We start from the raw sequence: 20,968 nt of genomic DNA on the forward strand, positions 1-20,968 counted from the left end.
GCACTGAAGAAAAACCAGCTATTTGCAGAAGTCTCTGTCCATATCTGCAGCTTCCTGATCTCCAGCTCAGGCCACGGCCACCTGCCTGTGGATGGCTGAAGCCATCGACTCTCTGGGGTGGCTTCTGCCCGTGTGATGCTGTCTTCCTCCACAGGAGCTGTTCAAGAATGTGGTGCCCTGGGACTGCCTGGGCTCCATCTGGACCCGGAGACACAAAAAGGGCAAAGAACCCCTGGCGCCCACCGTTCGGGCCACTATCACACATTTTAATCCCGTGGCCAACTGCACGATCACCTCCTGCTTTGGGGGTCCCAGCACGAGGGCTGGAGACGGGGCCAGGGTGGTGGAGCACTGGATTCGGGTGGCCAAGCTAAGTGGTAAGAGGGTGCTGGCAATTTCCTCTGGACATCTACAACCTGCCTCTTTCCCTCCGTCAGCTCTTGGGACTGTAGGCTCTCTTCTAAGATGTTCCAGGATCCCTAGTGCCTCCTTGTCGTGGGGACCCTGACCTCGACTCATAGGTCATGTGGTGTGGTGGGTGCTGTCATGTGATCTAAGCTTCTTTGAGTTTCACTAAAATCCTCCTCCCTGAAAGATAGCCTATTTAATAAATGGTGCTGGAACACCTGGATTTCAACCTGCCAAAGATTCGAACTAGACCCATACCTATCACCATGCACTAAACTAGCCCCGGCTCCGGGCTCGCCGGTGTCCACACACGCGTGGCCCCGAGGCGGAAAGGGGCTCCTCCGCAGGCGGGACCCGGTGCTTCCTGGGGCCCGGCCAGGCCGGGCTGGAACCACCCGCGCAGCCTGGGACCCAGCACCTCAGGGACCACGGTCACCGCGCGGGCTCGGGCGGCCCCTGCTGGCCGCGCGGGCTCGCTGCGTGCTCTGCCCTTCGGCACCCAGGGGAGCGAGCAGCTTCCGGGGCGCAGAAGCCCAGCAGAGGCGGCCCCCCTACAGGCCTCCTCCCGGACCAGGACAGCGGGGACACTGCCACGCAGAGGACCGTGTGGAAGCCAGGAGAGCGGCTCAGAGCGCGGGCGAACAGGAAGGGAGGAAGCCGGGACCAGCGCGGCCCAGAATTCACTCTCCCTGTCAGCTCAGCGCAGCCACCGGGGTCCCTGAGAGGCCCTGGGGACAAGGAAGGAAGCGCCTGTCGCAGGACGCGGAAGGCCCCAGGCCACAGGAAGGCAGAGCGCCAGGGCGGCGAACAGCCCACTTCAGACCCCCCTGTGCCACTCAGCTCAGGCGCCCAGCGGAGCCCTCGGGGCAAGGATCCCAGCGGGGCGTCACTGTGGCCCCAGGAACAAACCATCAGATAACTGGGAAAGGGCAGGGTCCTCCTAGGCAGAGGAGTAAGGAGTGCTTGTTGGAGATGCTCTGCCCTCTGGGGAGCCTAGGTCCCCGCCCTCGCTGGGAGCTGTGCCAGGCCAGCATTCTCTCAGTTTTCCTGGAAGCTAAACCTCTTCCAAACAAAAGTTAATCAAGAAATTTAAAGACCTAAATTTCACAAGCAAAACTTCAGGGTGTGATTTCTAAGGTCACTAGGGAAAAACAAGAAACCAGATACATCACTCCTAACTGCAAGAGAAAAGGAAAAGTCAGGTGTGGTGGTGCTCCCCGGCAATCTCAGATCTCGGACACTGAGCAAGACCTCTCTCTCTCTCTCTCTCTCTCTCTCTCTCTCTCTCTCTCTCTCTCTCTCTCTCTCTCTCTCTCTCTCTCTCTGAAAAAGAAACAGTGAGGGGAATTACTTCTGAAGAAATAACGAAAAGCTTCCAGCCTACTTAGAGGAAGCAAGACAGAGAGGAAGACAGAATCAGGTGCTAGAAATAAGCACGAATATACGAACACATTCTCCTTATGCTATGCATCCTCATACAATACTGGCAGAGCTGGGGCCCTTGGCAACCTCAGAGCGCGATCTCAGCGCAGGGCTCTGCTGCCCTCCGGTGGCCGCTCGGTGTCACTGCAGGCCCTGCCTGCTCTGGCCCCAGGAGGAGAGAGCTCCAGCTTGGGAAGCTGACCTGCAGGGATGCGCGCCCCTCCTCCTGCCCCCCAAGGTCGCCCTCCCATCCCTCTCCCTTGGCGACAGTTTAGAGCTACCTGTCCACAGAGCCTCACGCACTCACAAGCCGCCTCTGGGAGGTGATTGCCTCATGGGCGTGGTACACCTGGGTTGTCAGGAGGTGGGATCTGGGCTGAGAGAAATCGCCTGGTTCAGGGCCTGGAAGCCTTCATCTCGCTGCCTCTGCTCCCGGGACCCTGCTTTCTGTCTGCCAGGCCCCTCTGCCATGCCGCGCCGCCTTTGAGCTGCTGACTAGGGACTGAAACCTCTCCTCCTCGGTTAACTTGTGTGTGTCCGGTAGCGTGTCTCGGTGACCAAGTCACTCCCCTCGAGGTCCTGCCCTCGACACCTGCACGGCACGTGAGTGACACGTCTCGGGGGCAGGTCCAACCTTGGCTCTTGGGGAGGTTCTGGAGATGCGGTGGGGCAGCCCCCGGTGAGTCCTGGACGGGTCTAGGCCCCTGCCCCAGGTGTGTGGTCAAAAACAGTACGGTGTGTGGGTGCAGGAGTGGCTCTGCCTGTGTCCGACGCTCTCCACAAGGCCCCGGCAGCTTCCCGGCCGGACCTGTGCCCACCTCAGCCTGAGGGTGTGGGCCCACCTGAGCCACACTAGAGCTCCTGACCTGGCAAGACCCGTGGGGTCCTGATCCTTCCACGAGCTCTAGAAAGGCTCGGTCGGTCTCTGGGAGGGCCTGACTCCCCTGCTGCTCAGCCACCACACAGCGCCCAGTCATGTCCTGTCCTCGTGGGATTTCTTCCCCAGCTAGCAAGGGCGGTCCATTGTGACCTCACTTGTGTGTAGGGCTGTCTTAGTCTGCAAGCTGCAGTCCTTCTGCCCCAAGACCTCTGCTGCTTTGCTGATCTCAAGACACTGACAATATTGCTTGCTGTCTGCTCAGGGCCTGGTCGTCTCCATGGCAAAAGGCTTTGCCCATTCCTACCCGTGTCCATCCGTTGCCTCAGCCTTTCTCTTCGGCCATAGCAAGTGTCCTAGCAGAGGTTCTTCAGCCTTCGTCAGCCCACTTTAGCTTGCTCCTTTTCTTCCTCATAGGCACAACAGGCATTGGGCTCTCCCATCCCAACAGCAGCATATGCATCCTTTTCAACTGGAATACATTTTAAAGTGACTTTTTTAATAGTGTCTCCCATAATTCATTCTTCTCTTATGGCCGAATTTGGGACCCGTATCACTTAACCATATTTCCGGCTAAAAGTAAGAAATAAATTTGAAAGCCTTAAGTCACAAAAAGCTGGTTTGTTTGTTCAATTCTGACATCTGACTTCAGGAAGGATTAAAAACCTTCCAGCATTCACTGTGTTGTTCTCCTCCCTCAGACCTGGCTCCACTTCTGGGTTCTTAGGCATACCTTCTCTTATCTATTCCAGGCTGCCCTCGGGCCGTAGCAGCTCTCAGATGATTTCCCGAGATGAGAAGGCTCTCATTTACATCATTTCAAATAACATTCTTCACCGTTTGTTCTGATTGGGTTTGTGTAAAGGATTTATTCATAACCAACCTGTAGAACCATGGAAATGACTATCCTCATTGGGTTTAATCCAAACAAAATCCCCTCCCAAAGGTACACAATGGAGGTCTTGGGTTGAAGGTGGAGGTGTTCTCCCCAAACAAGCTGCGATGTTCCTACAACTGTGCGTGACAACGAGTGTCTGTTACAGGGTTCCAACTATCCCTGGGCATAAACGTACACATCCCATCCTCTTCCTCAGACATTACGTTGCCTAAATCCTCACCCAATACAGTCCCAGCTTCCATTCTTTGTTGCATTTCGAATTCAAACATTTAGGTGTGAAACACATGTCACGTACACACATCCTTGACATCCACACCTGATTCAGTCTGAGATCACCTAAGCTGAAATAGCCCTGATAGCCACACTATTCTTGATTATCACTATTCAACGCTTCTGGGAAATTCATATCTACTGCTGATGCAGGTACAAGGGACCAAAAGAGAAATGAGGAAAGGAACACAGTTCAGAAACCCATCTGTGCCCTCACTCCACAGTTATGAATACTTCAAGGACCAAACTACTACTGCAAACAAAACAGGGTATTGGAGCAAAACATGAAAATAAAGACTCATCATCAGTACTAACTCCCATTCTGTCCCTCATAATGTGCATTACTGAAAAGAAAGTTGTCTTCAATAAATTGTAAGGGTTTATGCTCTAAATATTTCATAGATTTCTTATAACACTTCTAGATCACTTATCAGAAATTGCATCCTTTTATGGAAACTACAGGTTACGGATTCTATCTGGATGTCACCCTCAAGCCGCTTGCACCCAGAGGTGAGGGCTTCCAGAGGGTGACTGGGTGATGGGGGTGCTACGCCAGGCTTGGTGTCAGGATGTGGGCCTGGTTGGAAGAGGTGGGTCAGCGCGGGTGTGACCTGGGAGGGTGTACCTTGCTCCCTGGCCCACACTTTACCGTGTGCCTCCTGGCCTCCACCAGGCAAGCAGCATTCCTATCAATGTGCACCTCTGACATGCCATCCTGCCATCCTGGAACTAGCTAACTATGAACTGAAGTGTGAGCTGAAACAAACCTCTCTTCCCTTAATGTGTAGTGCTGAGTATTGTGTTCAGGGACAAGAAAGTGGGTGATACCGATGTTGGTACAAGAAGTCTGGTCACTGCAGCGACTGTACCTCACCAGGTGGTTCAGAGGCCTGTGGAAGTGGTCCACAGCACTTTGGGAAGGTTGGGAGATGCCAGCTCCTGGAGAAGCAGCCCTAGAATGCTCTAATCTGAGCTTGATGGAAGATTCTGGTCCGAGCACAGAAGACCAGAGTGCAGCTAGATTGCAGATGAGAAAGGCCAGACTTAGGAGGTCTCAGTTGAGAAGAAGGATGCCAGTGGCCGTTGGATCCAGGCCATGTGTGTTGTGCTCCAGCAGAAAATAGGACTGCATTGTGTTCATGTCCTGAGGTGTGTGTGAGACTGATGCTAAGGGTGGAAGAATCATTCATCTGATGGAGAAAATATCAAGGTAGCCTAACTATCAGGCCGTAGCATGGATGCTGCTTGCTACTTTGAGCCAGGTTTGTGCTGAAAATGAGGAGCAAAAGCCCATTTAAAAACTTTTCAAAACCCCCGCCCCCCCCCCCACCCCCAAGAAAGGCCTGTAAGGATGGAGCAATGGACAGCCTGGTGGATCAAAGATTAGCATTAAAAAGAATCCAAGTACTTTACAATAGGACAATGGAAAAGATGCCCTGAAGACATATAAGGAACCCACAAGGCCCAACCTCTCCAAGGCTCACAGTTGCAAAAGGGAAAGACTTTGTTTTGAGAGGAGAGCCCCAGGGCACCCTGCTTGAGAAGGGCCACCTCGGCCGGGTTCCCTGGGATTCATTCAGTTCATGGTGCTCAGCCATCCAGGCCCATGGATGCTTCTGCAGCCACGATGCACAAAGGCCTAAGGACTGCTTGGAGCCAGTGGTAGAACTTTGTGTCATCTGCAGGGTGCTGTTTTCACGGGTATGCAGAACGCAAGAGTTGAGTCAGGAAGGCTTCCACCCAAATTTCAAAAGAAGGCCTGGCCGGCCAGGCTGGGTGTCCCTGAGAGGGCAGTGCATGCAGCCGTGAGAGTTAAGCCAAAGGTGCACTGGAGAACGCAGGATGAGGGTGCAGTCAGGAACATGGAACACCTGCGGAAAGCCACGCACCCAAACATGCAACCCTCATCTAATCAGGAAGGAGACATCGGGAAAACTTAAATTGAGGGACATTCTATAAGATATCAGCTCAGTCATCCTCCAAACTGTCAGCTCATACAAAACGAAAAAAGGAAAAATTGTGAAAACATCAGTCAAGAGGCGTCTGAGGGATGCAACAATGAAATGCAATGTGGCAGCCCGGACGGGACTGCAGATTGTTGTGGAGAGCAAGTGGTGAAGGTGGATCTTAGTTAGTAATTATACATCAGTATTTGCTCCCTACTTGTACAGGATGTACTAGACTAATGGATGACATTAATAGCAGGAAATGGAAGAACTGGGTGGCCATCTTAATTGTATATAAATCTAAAACTCGTAATATATATAAGCTGTACTATGAGTTGTTGTTGTTTTGGTATTTTAGGTTTTTCTTTCCTTTGGTACCGGGGATTGAACTCAGGACCTTGTGGTGGTGAGGCAGGCATGGTGCCACTGAGCTGAATCCCTGGCCCTTCAAGCTCTGTTATGTACATGTAGCCACTCCTCAAGTGATTGTGAACTGCACAGCAAAAATAAACAACAATGTAAACTGCAGGCCTACTTTCTAACACTGAATCTCCCACCCTCAGCCATAATACAACCCTAAATGTATTCCTAAACCTCAACCAAATTCCAACAAAAACCGCAACCCAAACTGCACCTTGCCCCTTGGTCCTAAGCCACTTCCTCACCCTAAATGTAGCGAAATTGTGAGGATGCGACCTCACTTGCTTGGTATTAGAACCCAGCGAAACTGGGTGCCCTTCGGAATCTGTCTCCCATCCTGACCCCTTGGAGGGAGACAGAGAAGAGGGGAGGACGAGCTGTTGTCATTTTCCCGCTCTCCGACGGTCTAGCCACAGAAAGGACCGCCATCCGAGCCTTTTCCGACCTTGGCTCAGCTCTGGCCACAGGTGTTTCCAGCTAATGTTCAGGAGGAACCCACATGTGAGAGAGGCAGCGCAGTGCCCGTCCTGGACGTCCGCGCCAGCCGTGACCTCTCATGGGCAGTGCTTCCCCTCATGCTCAATGTATGTAAGGGGCCTGTTTGGACAGGGGCAGGCTGTGAGGTGTCAGAGCTCTGTCCCGCCGCCCCACCACACTTCAGCCCCCACTTCATGGCTGGAAGTACAACAAACATGGCAGACTGCTATGGTACGCATTCTTTTGTACTACTTTGCTTGGAGCCCAGCCCCAAGTGCTCAGGTGCACGGAGTTTTGTGCCTGCCTCGCTCAGAAAGGATCATCAGTGTGAAGTGGAAACCCATGTTAGCATTAGCCTCGGGGGAGGGGGGGGGGACAAAGTCAGCCAAGGCTAGGGCAGTCACAGAGGGCTTGGGGTAGGGTCGGCTTTCCTCTACACGGAGGCACAGAGGACCACACAAGACATGACACTATCTCAGAGAGGCAGGATAGCAGAAAAGCCCGGGCCTCTGAATCTGCTGCTCACTCGTCTCTCCCCAGCGCCACCTCTCCCATTTTGGAAACCTGGTCCGAATGGCACCATCCACCGGACATTCCCCAAATCAAGATCAAAAGGGCCGGCTTGCAAGGGAACTCACCTGGAGCAGGCATGGAGCCTCCCTTGTGCCTTCCCCTTGCTCAGGTGGCATATCTAGAACCCCACGAGGCCGAAACAGATGGTGAGGGCCACAGCAGTCTGGAAGGCTTTCATGGCTTTTGGCTGGGCATTTGAATCCCCCAAATGGCCAGGTTGTCTTTTCTATGCTCCACAGGGAACTGGCAAGTGACTAACCCTGCTGAGCTTTCCTCCTCCTAGCTCGGGCTCCATGTCCAGAACACCATGGGCTGGCTCTGCAGCCGGAGCCAGCACCGGAGAAAGAGCCTCCTCTGGAGACAGGAGAGAAGCAGAAGCCAGCTCCACAGCACTCCTGCCTCTCTGCTGCCGCTGACGAGGACAGGTCCTTGCACAAGGTGCTCTTAGCCTTCTCTCCCAAGCTGCTGGCAGAGCAGCTGACCTTGATGGGTGCGGTCAGCTGCTGAGCTCTGTGGGATGGGGTGGGGCGGGGGACCCCCATCCTTCTCGCACTGATCTCCTCAGCCCTGACATTCCCAGTTTACCAGATCCAAGTTCCTTCTTCTACCAACTGCATCGCCTATACTTGTCTCTCAGCCCCAAGCCACTCCTGTCTTTGGGTGGAGGTCGACAGTAGAGACAGGGCACTCACATGCCCACTTCACACAGTGACTGTGATGTCAACTGAGATTGGAGAATTGGGAAAAAGGGCGGGGACTCAGACCAACTAGCAGAGGAGGGTGTGCACTGAGGTGCATGCAGGACCATGTGTCACCTTGCCATCCTTCTAGGAGACCTGGCCAGCCTCATCACTTTGTAGGCATTTGAGATTCATGGGTTCTACAGCAGACACCCACACAGAGCCCCCAGTCATAGCTGTCCCAGGAAATGTGCCACTGACCTGGGCAAAGGAGCAGAGGGCAGGTGAGGTTGGAAAGAAGACAATACCTCAGAATGAGCGGGACTGACATGTCTGCTCACGCTGGAGGTTTGGGAGGATGGGCACGGGGATAATGCCACTGATTTTTGCATCCGTGCTAGGTCCTAGGCCATAAGTTGGACATCACTAGTGCGCACTGAAGAAAAACCAGCTATTTGCAGAAGTCTCTGTCCATATCTGCAGCTTCCTGATCTCCAGCTCAGGCCACGGCCACCTGCCTGTGGATGGCTGAAGCCATCGACTCTCTGGGGTGGCTTCTGCCCGTGTGATGCTGTCTTCCTCCACAGGAGCTGTTCAAGAATGTGGTGCCCTGGGACTGCCTGGGCTCCATCTGGACCCGGAGACACAAAAAGGGCAAAGAACCCCTGGCGCCCACCGTTCGGGCCACTATCACACATTTTAATCCCGTGGCCAACTGCACGATCACCTCCTGCTTTGGGGGTCCCAGCACGAGGGCTGGAGACGGGGCCAGGGTGGTGGAGCACTGGATTCGGGTGGCCAAGCTAAGTGGTAAGAGGGTGCTGGCAATTTCCTCTGGACATCTACAACCTGCCTCTTTCCCTCCGTCAGCTCTTGGGACTGTAGGCTCTCTTCTAAGATGTTCCAGGATCCCTAGTGCCTCCTTGTCGTGGGGACCCTGACCTCGACTCATAGGTCATGTGGTGTGGTGGGTGCTGTCATGTGATCTAAGCTTCTTTGAGTTTCACTAAAATCCTCCTCCCTGAAAGATAGCCTATTTAATAAATGGTGCTGGAACACCTGGATTTCAACCTGCCAAAGATTCGAACTAGACCCATACCTATCACCATGCACTAAACTAGCCCCGGCTCCGGGCTCGCCGGTGTCCACACACGCGTGGCCCCGAGGCGGAAAGGGGCTCCTCCGCAGGCGGGACCCGGTGCTTCCTGGGGCCCGGCCAGGCCGGGCTGGAACCACCCGCGCAGCCTGGGACCCAGCACCTCAGGGACCACGGTCACCGCGCGGGCTCGGGCGGCCCCTGCTGGCCGCGCGGGCTCGCTGCGTGCTCTGCCCTTCGGCACCCAGGGGAGCGAGCAGCTTCCGGGGCGCAGAAGCCCAGCAGAGGCGGCCCCCCTACAGGCCTCCTCCCGGACCAGGACAGCGGGGACACTGCCACGCAGAGGACCGTGTGGAAGCCAGGAGAGCGGCTCAGAGCGCGGGCGAACAGGAAGGGAGGAAGCCGGGACCAGCGCGGCCCAGAATTCACTCTCCCTGTCAGCTCAGCGCAGCCACCGGGGTCCCTGAGAGGCCCTGGGGACAAGGAAGGAAGCGCCTGTCGCAGGACGCGGAAGGCCCCAGGCCACAGGAAGGCAGAGCGCCAGGGCGGCGAACAGCCCACTTCAGACCCCCCTGTGCCACTCAGCTCAGGCGCCCAGCGGAGCCCTCGGGGCAAGGATCCCAGCGGGGCGTCACTGTGGCCCCAGGAACAAACCATCAGATAACTGGGAAAGGGCAGGGTCCTCCTAGGCAGAGGAGTAAGGAGTGCTTGTTGGAGATGCTCTGCCCTCTGGGGAGCCTAGGTCCCCGCCCTCGCTGGGAGCTGTGCCAGGCCAGCATTCTCTCAGTTTTCCTGGAAGCTAAACCTCTTCCAAACAAAAGTTAATCAAGAAATTTAAAGACCTAAATTTCACAAGCAAAACTTCAGGGTGTGATTTCTAAGGTCACTAGGGAAAAACAAGAAACCAGATACATCACTCCTAACTGCAAGAGAAAAGGAAAAGTCAGGTGTGGTGGTGCTCCCCGGCAATCTCAGATCTCGGACACTGAGCAAGACCTCTCTCTCTCTCTCTCTCTCTCTCTCTCTCTCTCTCTCTCTCTGAAAAAGAAACAGTGAGGGGAATTACTTCTGAAGAAATAACGAAAAGCTTCCAGCCTACTTAGAGGAAGCAAGACAGAGAGGAAGACAGAATCAGGTGCTAGAAATAAGCACGAATATACGAACACATTCTCCTTATGCTATGCATCCTCATACAATACTGGCAGAGCTGGGGCCCTTGGCAACCTCAGAGCGCGATCTCAGCGCAGGGCTCTGCTGCCCTCCGGTGGCCGCTCGGTGTCACTGCAGGCCCTGCCTGCTCTGGCCCCAGGAGGAGAGAGCTCCAGCTTGGGAAGCTGACCTGCAGGGATGCGCGCCCCTCCTCCTGCCCCCCAAGGTCGCCCTCCCATCCCTCTCCCTTGGCGACAGTTTAGAGCTACCTGTCCACAGAGCCTCACGCACTCACAAGCCGCCTCTGGGAGGTGATTGCCTCATGGGCGTGGTACACCTGGGTTGTCAGGAGGTGGGATCTGGGCTGAGAGAAATCGCCTGGTTCAGGGCCTGGAAGCCTTCATCTCGCTGCCTCTGCTCCCGGGACCCTGCTTTCTGTCTGCCAGGCCCCTCTGCCATGCCGCGCCGCCTTTGAGCTGCTGACTAGGGACTGAAACCTCTCCTCCTCGGTTAACTTGTGTGTGTCCGGTAGCGTGTCTCGGTGACCAAGTCACTCCCCTCGAGGTCCTGCCCTCGACACCTGCACGGCACGTGAGTGACACGTCTCGGGGGCAGGTCCAACCTTGGCTCTTGGGGAGGTTCTGGAGATGCGGTGGGGCAGCCCCCGGTGAGTCCTGGACGGGTCTAGGCCCCTGCCCCAGGTGTGTGGTCAAAAACAGTACGGTGTGTGGGTGCAGGAGTGGCTCTGCCTGTGTCCGACGCTCTCCACAAGGCCCCGGCAGCTTCCCGGCCGGACCTGTGCCCACCTCAGCCTGAGGGTGTGGGCCCACCTGAGCCACACTAGAGCTCCTGACCTGGCAAGACCCGTGGGGTCCTGATCCTTCCACGAGCTCTAGAAAGGCTCGGTCGGTCTCTGGGAGGGCCTGACTCCCCTGCTGCTCAGCCACCACACAGCGCCCAGTCATGTCCTGTCCTCGTGGGATTTCTTCCCCAGCTAGCAAGGGCGGTCCATTGTGACCTCACTTGTGTGTAGGGCTGTCTTAGTCTGCAAGCTGCAGTCCTTCTGCCCCAAGACCTCTGCTGCTTTGCTGATCTCAAGACACTGACAATATTGCTTGCTGTCTGCTCAGGGCCTGGTCGTCTCCATGGCAAAAGGCTTTGCCCATTCCTACCCGTGTCCATCCGTTGCCTCAGCCTTTCTCTTCGGCCATAGCAAGTGTCCTAGCAGAGGTTCTTCAGCCTTCGTCAGCCCACTTTAGCTTGCTCCTTTTCTTCCTCATAGGCACAACAGGCATTGGGCTCTCCCATCCCAACAGCAGCATATGCATCCTTTTCAACTGGAATACATTTTAAAGTGACTTTTTTAATAGTGTCTCCCATAATTCATTCTTCTCTTATGGCCGAATTTGGGACCCGTATCACTTAACCATATTTCCGGCTAAAAGTAAGAAATAAATTTGAAAGCCTTAAGTCACAAAAAGCTGGTTTGTTTGTTCAATTCTGACATCTGACTTCAGGAAGGATTAAAAACCTTCCAGCATTCACTGTGTTGTTCTCCTCCCTCAGACCTGGCTCCACTTCTGGGTTCTTAGGCATACCTTCTCTTATCTATTCCAGGCTGCCCTCGGGCCGTAGCAGCTCTCAGATGATTTCCCGAGATGAGAAGGCTCTCATTTACATCATTTCAAATAACATTCTTCACCGTTTGTTCTGATTGGGTTTGTGTAAAGGATTTATTCATAACCAACCTGTAGAACCATGGAAATGACTATCCTCATTGGGTTTAATCCAAACAAAATCCCCTCCCAAAGGTACACAATGGAGGTCTTGGGTTGAAGGTGGAGGTGTTCTCCCCAAACAAGCTGCGATGTTCCTACAACTGTGCGTGACAACGAGTGTCTGTTACAGGGTTCCAACTATCCCTGGGCATAAACGTACACATCCCATCCTCTTCCTCAGACATTACGTTGCCTAAATCCTCACCCAATACAGTCCCAGCTTCCATTCTTTGTTGCATTTCGAATTCAAACATTTAGGTGTGAAACACATGTCACGTACACACATCCTTGACATCCACACCTGATTCAGTCTGAGATCACCTAAGCTGAAATAGCCCTGATAGCCACACTATTCTTGATTATCACTATTCAACGCTTCTGGGAAATTCATATCTACTGCTGATGCAGGTACAAGGGACCAAAAGAGAAATGAGGAAAGGAACACAGTTCAGAAACCCATCTGTGCCCTCACTCCACAGTTATGAATACTTCAAGGACCAAACTACTACTGCAAACAAAACAGGGTATTGGAGCAAAACATGAAAATAAAGACTCATCATCAGTACTAACTCCCATTCTGTCCCTCATAATGTGCATTACTGAAAAGAAAGTTGTCTTCAATAAATTGTAAGGGTTTATGCTCTAAATATTTCATAGATTTCTTATAACACTTCTAGATCACTTATCAGAAATTGCATCCTTTTATGGAAACTACAGGTTACGGATTCTATCTGGATGTCACCCTCAAGCCGCTTGCACCCAGAGGTGAGGGCTTCCAGAGGGTGACTGGGTGATGGGGGTGCTACGCCAGGCTTGGTGTCAGGATGTGGGCCTGGTTGGAAGAGGTGGGTCAGCGCGGGTGTGACCTGGGAGGGTGTACCTTGCTCCCTGGCCCACACTTTACCGTGTGCCTCCTGGCCTCCACCAGGCAAGCAGCATTCCTATCAATGTGCACCTCTGACATGCCATCCTGCCATCCTGGAACTAGCTAACTATGAACTGAAGTGTGAGCTGAAACAAACCTCTCTTCCCTTAATGTGTAGTGCTGAGTATTGTGTTCAGGGACAAGAAAGTGGGTGATACCGATGTTGGTACAAGAAGTCTGGTCACTGCAGCGACTGTACCTCACCAGGTGGTTCAGAGGCCTGTGGAAGTGGTCCACAGCACTTTGGGAAGGTTGGGAGATGCCAGCTCCTGGAGAAGCAGCCCTAGAATGCTCTAATCTGAGCTTGATGGAAGATTCTGGTCCGAGCACAGAAGACCAGAGTGCAGCTAGATTGCAGATGAGAAAGGCCAGACTTAGGAGGTCTCAGTTGAGAAGAAGGATGCCAGTGGCCGTTGGATCCAGGCCATGTGTGTTGTGCTCCAGCAGAAAATAGGACTGCATTGTGTTCATGTCCTGAGGTGTGTGTGAGACTGATGCTAAGGGTGGAAGAATCATTCATCTGATGGAGAAAATATCAAGGTAGCCTAACTATCAGGCCGTAGCATGGATGCTGCTTGCTACTTTGAGCCAGGTTTGTGCTGAAAATGAGGAGCAAAAGCCCATTTAAAAACTTTTCAAAACCCCCGCCCCCCCCCCACCCCCAAGAAAGGCCTGTAAGGATGGAGCAATGGACAGCCTGGTGGATCAAAGATTAGCATTAAAAAGAATCCAAGTACTTTACAATAGGACAATGGAAAAGATGCCCTGAAGACATATAAGGAACCCACAAGGCCCAACCTCTCCAAGGCTCACAGTTGCAAAAGGGAAAGACTTTGTTTTGAGAGGAGAGCCCCAGGGCACCCTGCTTGAGAAGGGCCACCTCGGCCGGGTTCCCTGGGATTCATTCAGTTCATGGTGCTCAGCCATCCAGGCCCATGGATGCTTCTGCAGCCACGATGCACAAAGGCCTAAGGACTGCTTGGAGCCAGTGGTAGAACTTTGTGTCATCTGCAGGGTGCTGTTTTCACGGGTATGCAGAACGCAAGAGTTGAGTCAGGAAGGCTTCCACCCAAATTTCAAAAGAAGGCCTGGCCGGCCAGGCTGGGTGTCCCTGAGAGGGCAGTGCATGCAGCCGTGAGAGTTAAGCCAAAGGTGCACTGGAGAACGCAGGATGAGGGTGCAGTCAGGAACATGGAACACCTGCGGAAAGCCACGCACCCAAACATGCAACCCTCATCTAATCAGGAAGGAGACATCGGGAAAACTTAAATTGAGGGACATTCTATAAGATATCAGCTCAGTCATCCTCCAAACTGTCAGCTCATACAAAACGAAAAAAGGAAAAATTGTGAAAACATCAGTCAAGAGGCGTCTGAGGGATGCAACAATGAAATGCAATGTGGCAGCCCGGACGGGACTGCAGATTGTTGTGGAGAGCAAGTGGTGAAGGTGGATCTTAGTTAGTAATTATACATCAGTATTTGCTCCCTACTTGTACAGGATGTACTAGACTAATGGATGACATTAATAGCAGGAAATGGAAGAACTGGGTGGCCATCTTAATTGTATATAAATCTAAAACTCGTAATATATATAAGCTGTACTATGAGTTGTTGTTGTTTTGGTATTTTAGGTTTTTCTTTCCTTTGGTACCGGGGATTGAACTCAGGACCTTGTGGTGGTGAGGCAGGCATGGTGCCACTGAGCTGAATCCCTGGCCCTTCAAGCTCTGTTATGTACATGTAGCCACTCCTCAAGTGATTGTGAACTGCACAGCAAAAATAAACAACAATGTAAACTGCAGGCCTACTTTCTAACACTGAATCTCCCACCCTCAGCCATAATACAACCCTAAATGTATTCCTAAACCTCAACCAAATTCCAACAAAAACCGCAACCCAAACTGCACCTTGCCCCTTGGTCCTAAGCCACTTCCTCACCCTAAATGTAGCGAAATTGTGAGGATGCGACCTCACTTGCTTGGTATTAGAACCCAGCGAAACTGGGTGCCCTTCGGAATCTGTCTCCCATCCTGACCCCTTGGAGGGAGACAGAGAAGAGGGGAGGACGAGCTGTTGTCATTTTCCCGCTCTCCGACGGTCTAGCCACAGAAAGGACCGCCATCCGAGCCTTTTCCGACCTTGGCTCAGCTCTGGCCACAGGTGTTTCCAGCTAATGTTCAGGAGGAACCCACATGTGAGAGAGGCAGCGCAGTGCCCGTCCTGGACGTCCGCGCCAGCCGTGACCTCTCATGGGCAGTGCTTCCCCTCATGCTCAATGTATGTAAGGGGCCTGTTTGGACAGGGGCAGGCTGTGAGGTGTCAGAGCTCTGTCCCGCCGCCCCACCACACTTCAGCCCCCACTTCATGGCTGGAAGTACAACAAACATGGCAGACTGCTATGGTACGCATTCTTTTGTACTACTTTGCTTGGAGCCCAGCCCCAAGTGCTCAGGTGCACGGAGTTTTGTGCCTGCCTCGCTCAGAAAGGATCATCAGTGTGAAGTGGAAACCCATGTTAGCATTAGCCTCGGGGGAGGGGGGGGGGACAAAGTCAGCCAAGGCTAGGGCAGTCACAGAGGGCTTGGGGTGGGGTCGGCTTTCCTCTACACGGAGGCACAGAGGACCACACAAGACATGACACTATCTCAGAGAGGCAGGATAGCAGAAAAGCCCGGGCCTCTGAATCTGCTGCTCACTCGTCTCTCCCCAGCGCCACCTCTCCCATTTTGGAAACCTGGTCCGAATGGCACCATCCACCGGACATTCCCCAAATCAAGATCAAAAGGGCCGGCTTGCAAGGGAACTCACCTGGAGCAGGCATGGAGCCTCCCTTGTGCCTTCCCCTTGCTCAGGTGGCATATCTAGAACCCCACGAGGCCGAAACAGATGGTGAGGGCCACAGCAGTCTGGAAGGCTTTCATGGCTTTTGGCTGGGCATTTGAATCCCCCAAATGGCCAGGTTGTCTTTTCTATGCTCCACAGGGAACTGGCAAGTGACTAACCCTGCTGAGCTTTCCTCCTCCTAGCTCGGGCTCCATGTCCAGAACACCATGGGCTGGCTCTGCAGCCGGAGCCAGCACCGGAGAAAGAGCCTCCTCTGGAGACAGGAGAGAAGCAGAAGCCAGCTCCACAGCACTCCTGCCTCTCTGCTGCCGCTGACGAGGACAGGTCCTTGCACAAGGTGCTCTTAGCCTTCTCTCCCAAGCTGCTGGCAGAGCAGCTGACCTTGATGGGTGCGGTCAGCTGCTGAGCTCTGTGGGATGGGGTGGGGCGGGGGACCCCCATCCTTCTCGCACTGATCTCCTCAGCCCTGACATTCCCAGTTTACCAGATCCAAGTTCCTTCTTCTACCAACTGCATCGCCTATACTTGTCTCTCAGCCCCAAGCCACTCCTGTCTTTGGGTGGAGGTCGACAGTAGAGACAGGGCACTCACATGCCCACTTCACACAGTGACTGTGATGTCAACTGAGATTGGACAATTGGGAAAAAGGGCGGGGACTCAGACCAACTAGCAGAGGAGGGTGTGCACTGAGGTGCATGCAGGACCATGTGTCACCTTGCCATCATTCTAGGAGACCTGGCCAGCCTCATCACTTTGTAGGCATTTGAGATTCATGGGTTCTACAGCAGACACCCACACAGAGCCCCCAGTCATAGCTGTCCCAGGAAATGTGCCACTGACCTGGGCAAAGGAGCAGAGGGCAGGTGAGGTTGGAAAGAAGACAATACCTCAGAATGAGCGGGACTGACATGTCTGCTCACGCTGGAGGTTTGGGAGGATGGGCACGGGGATAATGTCACTGATTTTTGCATCCGTGCTAGGTCCTAGGCCATAAGTTGGACATCACTAGTGCGCACTGAAGAAAAACCAGCTATTTGCAGAAGTCTCTGTCCATATCTGCAGCTTCCTGATCTCCAGCTCAGGCCACGGCCACCTGCCTGTGGATGGCTGAAGCCATCGACTCTCTGGGGTGGCTTCTGCCCGTGTGATGCTGTCTTCCTCCACAGGAGCTGTTCAAGAATGTGGTGCCCTGGGACTGCCTGGACTCCATCTGGACCCGGAGACACAAAAAGGGCAATGAACCCCTGGTGCCCACCGTTCGGGCCACTATCACACATTTTAATCCCGTGGCCAACTGCACGATCACCTCCTGCTTTGGGGGTCCCAGCACGAGGGCTGGAGACGGGGCCAGGGTGGTGGAGCACTGGATTCGGGTGGCCAAGCTAAGTGGTAAGAGGGTGCTGGCAATTTCCTCTGGACATCTACAATCTGCCTCTTTCCCTCCGTCAGCTCTTGGGGCTGTAGGCTCTCTTCTAAGATGTTCCATGATCCCTAGTGCCTCCTTGTCGTGGGGACCCTGACCGCGACTCATAGGTCATGTGGTGTGGTGGGTGCTGTCATGTGATCTAAGCTTCTTTGAGTTTCACTAAAATCCTCCTCCCTGAAAGATAGCCTATTTAATAAATGGTGCTGGAACAACTGGATTTCAACCTGCCAAAGATTCAAACTAGACCCATACCTATCACCACGCAGTAAATTAAGAGCAAAGTGGATTTAATATCTAAATATTAAGACAGAAACACTAAACTTGCTGGAGGATAAGTTAGGTAGAACTCTGGAAGACATTGACATAGGAAAAGACTTCATGTACAAAACCTCACCAGCCTGGGAACTAGCAGAAAGAATTCACAACTAGGATCTCATCTTATTAAAAAGTTTCTACACTCCAAAAGAAACCACCAACAGAGCTAACAGACAACCCACGATATGGGCAAAATTTTTTAGCAACTGTACCTCAGTGAAAGGACTGCTATCTCGAATATATAAAGAATTGAAAACAATCAGACCCCCCAAATTCAAAGACCCTATTCAAAAATGGGCATCTGAAATGAACAGATATTTCTCACTCAAGGAAGTAAAAGCAGCAAACAAATATATGAAAAAATGTTCAACATCTCTCTTCATTCGAGAGATGCAGATGAAAACAACACTGAGACTCCACCTCACACCACAAAAAACTGGCTGCTATCAAGACATTGTCCAATAATAAATGCTGTTTTGGTTGTGGGGAGAAAGGAACCCTTCTCCATTGTTGGTGGGAGTGCAGACTGGTGCAACCACTGTGGAAATCAGTATGGTGATACCTCAAAGACCTAGGACTGGAAGCCCTATTTGACCCAGCTATTCCCCTGCTGGGTATCTTCCCAAAAGAATGAAAAGAATCTTACCACAGTGATATATGTGCACCCATGTTCATAGCAGCACAGTTTGTAATAGCTAAAGCTTGGAAGCAGCCCAAATGCCCATCAACTGGGAACTGGATAAAGAAGATGTGGGTTTTTTTTTTCATAAAATGGAGTACTACTGAGCCCTAAAGAACGAGAAACTCGAGTCATTTATAGCTAAATGGATGCATATTGAGGACATCCTCTTAAGTGAAATAAATAGGACACATGTGTGTAAATACCAAATAGTTTCTCTAGTGTGATAAACTGATTGTGTAAACAAGGGTTAAAATGATTAAAATGAATAATTGACAATTTGAAATAGGAGAAAAGGCCCAAAGACAAAGGAGTGAAGGGAGGGGAAGGGGAAAGGAAAAGAAGGAAAGGAAAATCTATGAGAAAAGAAAAAAAATGAAACAATGTCTATGTAAATAGGGAAGGGTGGAGGGGGTGAAGGGCACACAGGTAATGGGGGAAAAAATAAGAACCAAGATGCATCATGTACAGGTACAAGCACCCAATGGTAAATGTAAATGAATTGTATACCTAAAATGTACCAATAAAAGAACTAAAAACAATAAAATAAAATAAAATAAAAACTCTTCCCCCCTGAGAGTGCTGCCATTTGGGCCCAGTGTGTCCCTGCCATGGCTCCCTGGGCATCATCTCACCCAGGAGGGGAAAGGCAGCTGAGGTAGCTGAAACTGGACCAGGCTGATCTCCAGCTGCCCCACCCTACATGCAATGGTTTCCTCCCTTCTCTCCCTAGGAGTGCCTAAGGCTCAGGAGCTTCTCCTCACTGCATGCCATCATCTCTGCTCTGCAGAGCACACCATTCCATCAGCTGAGTAGCACCTGGGCAGAGGTATCCAGGTGGGCCTGGCTTTCTCCATAGTGACACTGGGGCACACAAGGGCCCGTCTATTGTAATAGATCTGACTCTGCCTCCTACATGACCCTGGGAGGGGTTGGGAAGCCAGGGACACAGAGGGGAGCCATCACCTTGTAGGTGGGATCCCTAAGCTTCCCTGCACTCACTTTCCTGGGTTTCTGACTCAGGTTACTGTTTTAGTTTCTTTTTTCTGAGACAAAATAACCCACATCCAAAGTTAAAGGAGGAAAGGTTTAATTTCCTCACAGTTTGTAGTCAGTCTAAATTTGTCTGGCTCCCAGGAAGGGAGAATGGCAGAGGAACGTTGGAGAGGAGAAGCAGTTGATGGCAGAGTAAGGCAGGCCTAAGGAAGCAAAACAGCAAAGTAGTGAGGATGCAGCCAGCAGCAAGCAACAACAGCAGCCCTCTTCTGGTCCCTTACATTCTGTCCAGGATGCACACCATTCAGGCGGGTCACACCCACAGCCAGGGTGGGCCTTGCCCTTATGTACACCCCGAATTATGCCAAACCAATGAGTGGACTCATTTAGTAAGCACACCCCATTGATCCCAGCATCACACCCTCTGGATGTAGCCACCTCTCAGAAGCATGACTTGCCCCCACATGGGGCTCTGAGGGGACAAATAGACACAAGCCATAAGAGTTACTTAACTGCCAGGCACAGTTGTACACAAGGCTCTTTCAAGTGAGCACTAGACAGCAACAGAACTATTTGCCCAGCTGAAACCATAACTGCCAAACCTGACCAAACAGATGATCAGTGGAAATGGGGAGGGGACCCAGAGGGTCAAAGGAAAGGTCCCATCCCTGTCCTGGGGCTCTCATACATTTTAGATGAAGCCAGCTAGACTCACTCACTCAGGCAGGTTGTGTCCTCTGGGTTCTCAAATAAAATGAATTCGAACTCACATACCTCCTATTATTCTGCAATTCCTCCTCACTGTTTCCCCTCTCAAACAGGAAAGGCTTCAAAAATTTCAATAAGTTGTGTGCCAAGGACACACAGAGAGCAGGAATATGCTCATGAAGGTAATTTGGAGGCTCAGATCTGGGGTGAAAGTGTTTGAAACAGAGAGAAAGGGGTGACATTGGAAAAGGTTCTGTGCCAGATGGGATTGTTTTTCTCATTTGAAGCTTGAGAAATTCCAGTTGTATCTTCTGGAATCAGAGGACTGGCTGTATCTGTCTTTGTTTAAACTGAAGGCCTGGGGGCACATGAGGCTTAAGGGATGTTGCTGGGATCTCCAGGGAGGGTGGATGAGCTGGCAGAATCAGCAGGTCTCTGGCTGCCATGCTGGTCCCTCCTGCTGGAAAGTGGCTTCCCCCATGCAGTTGGCTGGAGGTGGTAAGGCTTCCTTACTCCAGCAACTTGGCCCACAATATTTTAGGAAATCAGGACTTGTTCCTCTTCCATCTTCACTAAAGCTCTGACAGAAGGGGGCACCCTGACTATAGCAGAGAAATCCCACTGGGACAGGTGGTCAAGGGGAAGCTCAGCTCCTGTGCCAGTGGGTACACTTGGGACTGATTCATGGGTGTGCTGTCACTCCCCTCTGCTCCTTTGCTCACACTGATGGGCCTTCAGAGTCCTACTTCAGTGTCCCGTTGGCAGCAACGCTGTCTCCTGACGGATGTTAGAACTATCTCGAGGATGCATGTATTCAATAGTAGATCCTAACTGATCCGATCTCAGAGCCCATTTCCCAAGGAAATCTGTCCTCATCACTCAGAGTTGACAACTTGGGAGGTCACATTCTCGGTGGCTGAGCAGAGGCTCTGTCAAAAGAACTCCCTTGGGGGATTCATAGGAGGAGGTGAGGTTGGGAGTGGCCTCCCATCTAGCTGTGGGGCAGAGACTGCGGGGGTCCAGGACAGGTAGGAGCTTCTCAAACACGCTATCTGAGACATGCTGCTCTATTCCATTGT

The sequence above is a fragment of the Heterocephalus glaber genome, unplaced genomic scaffold, assembly GCF_053883595.1.
Source record: "Heterocephalus glaber isolate CG9 unplaced genomic scaffold, H.glaber_assembly_v1.0 deba00000281, whole genome shotgun sequence".
Classification (NCBI taxonomy): Eukaryota; Metazoa; Chordata; class Mammalia; order Rodentia; family Bathyergidae; genus Heterocephalus; species Heterocephalus glaber.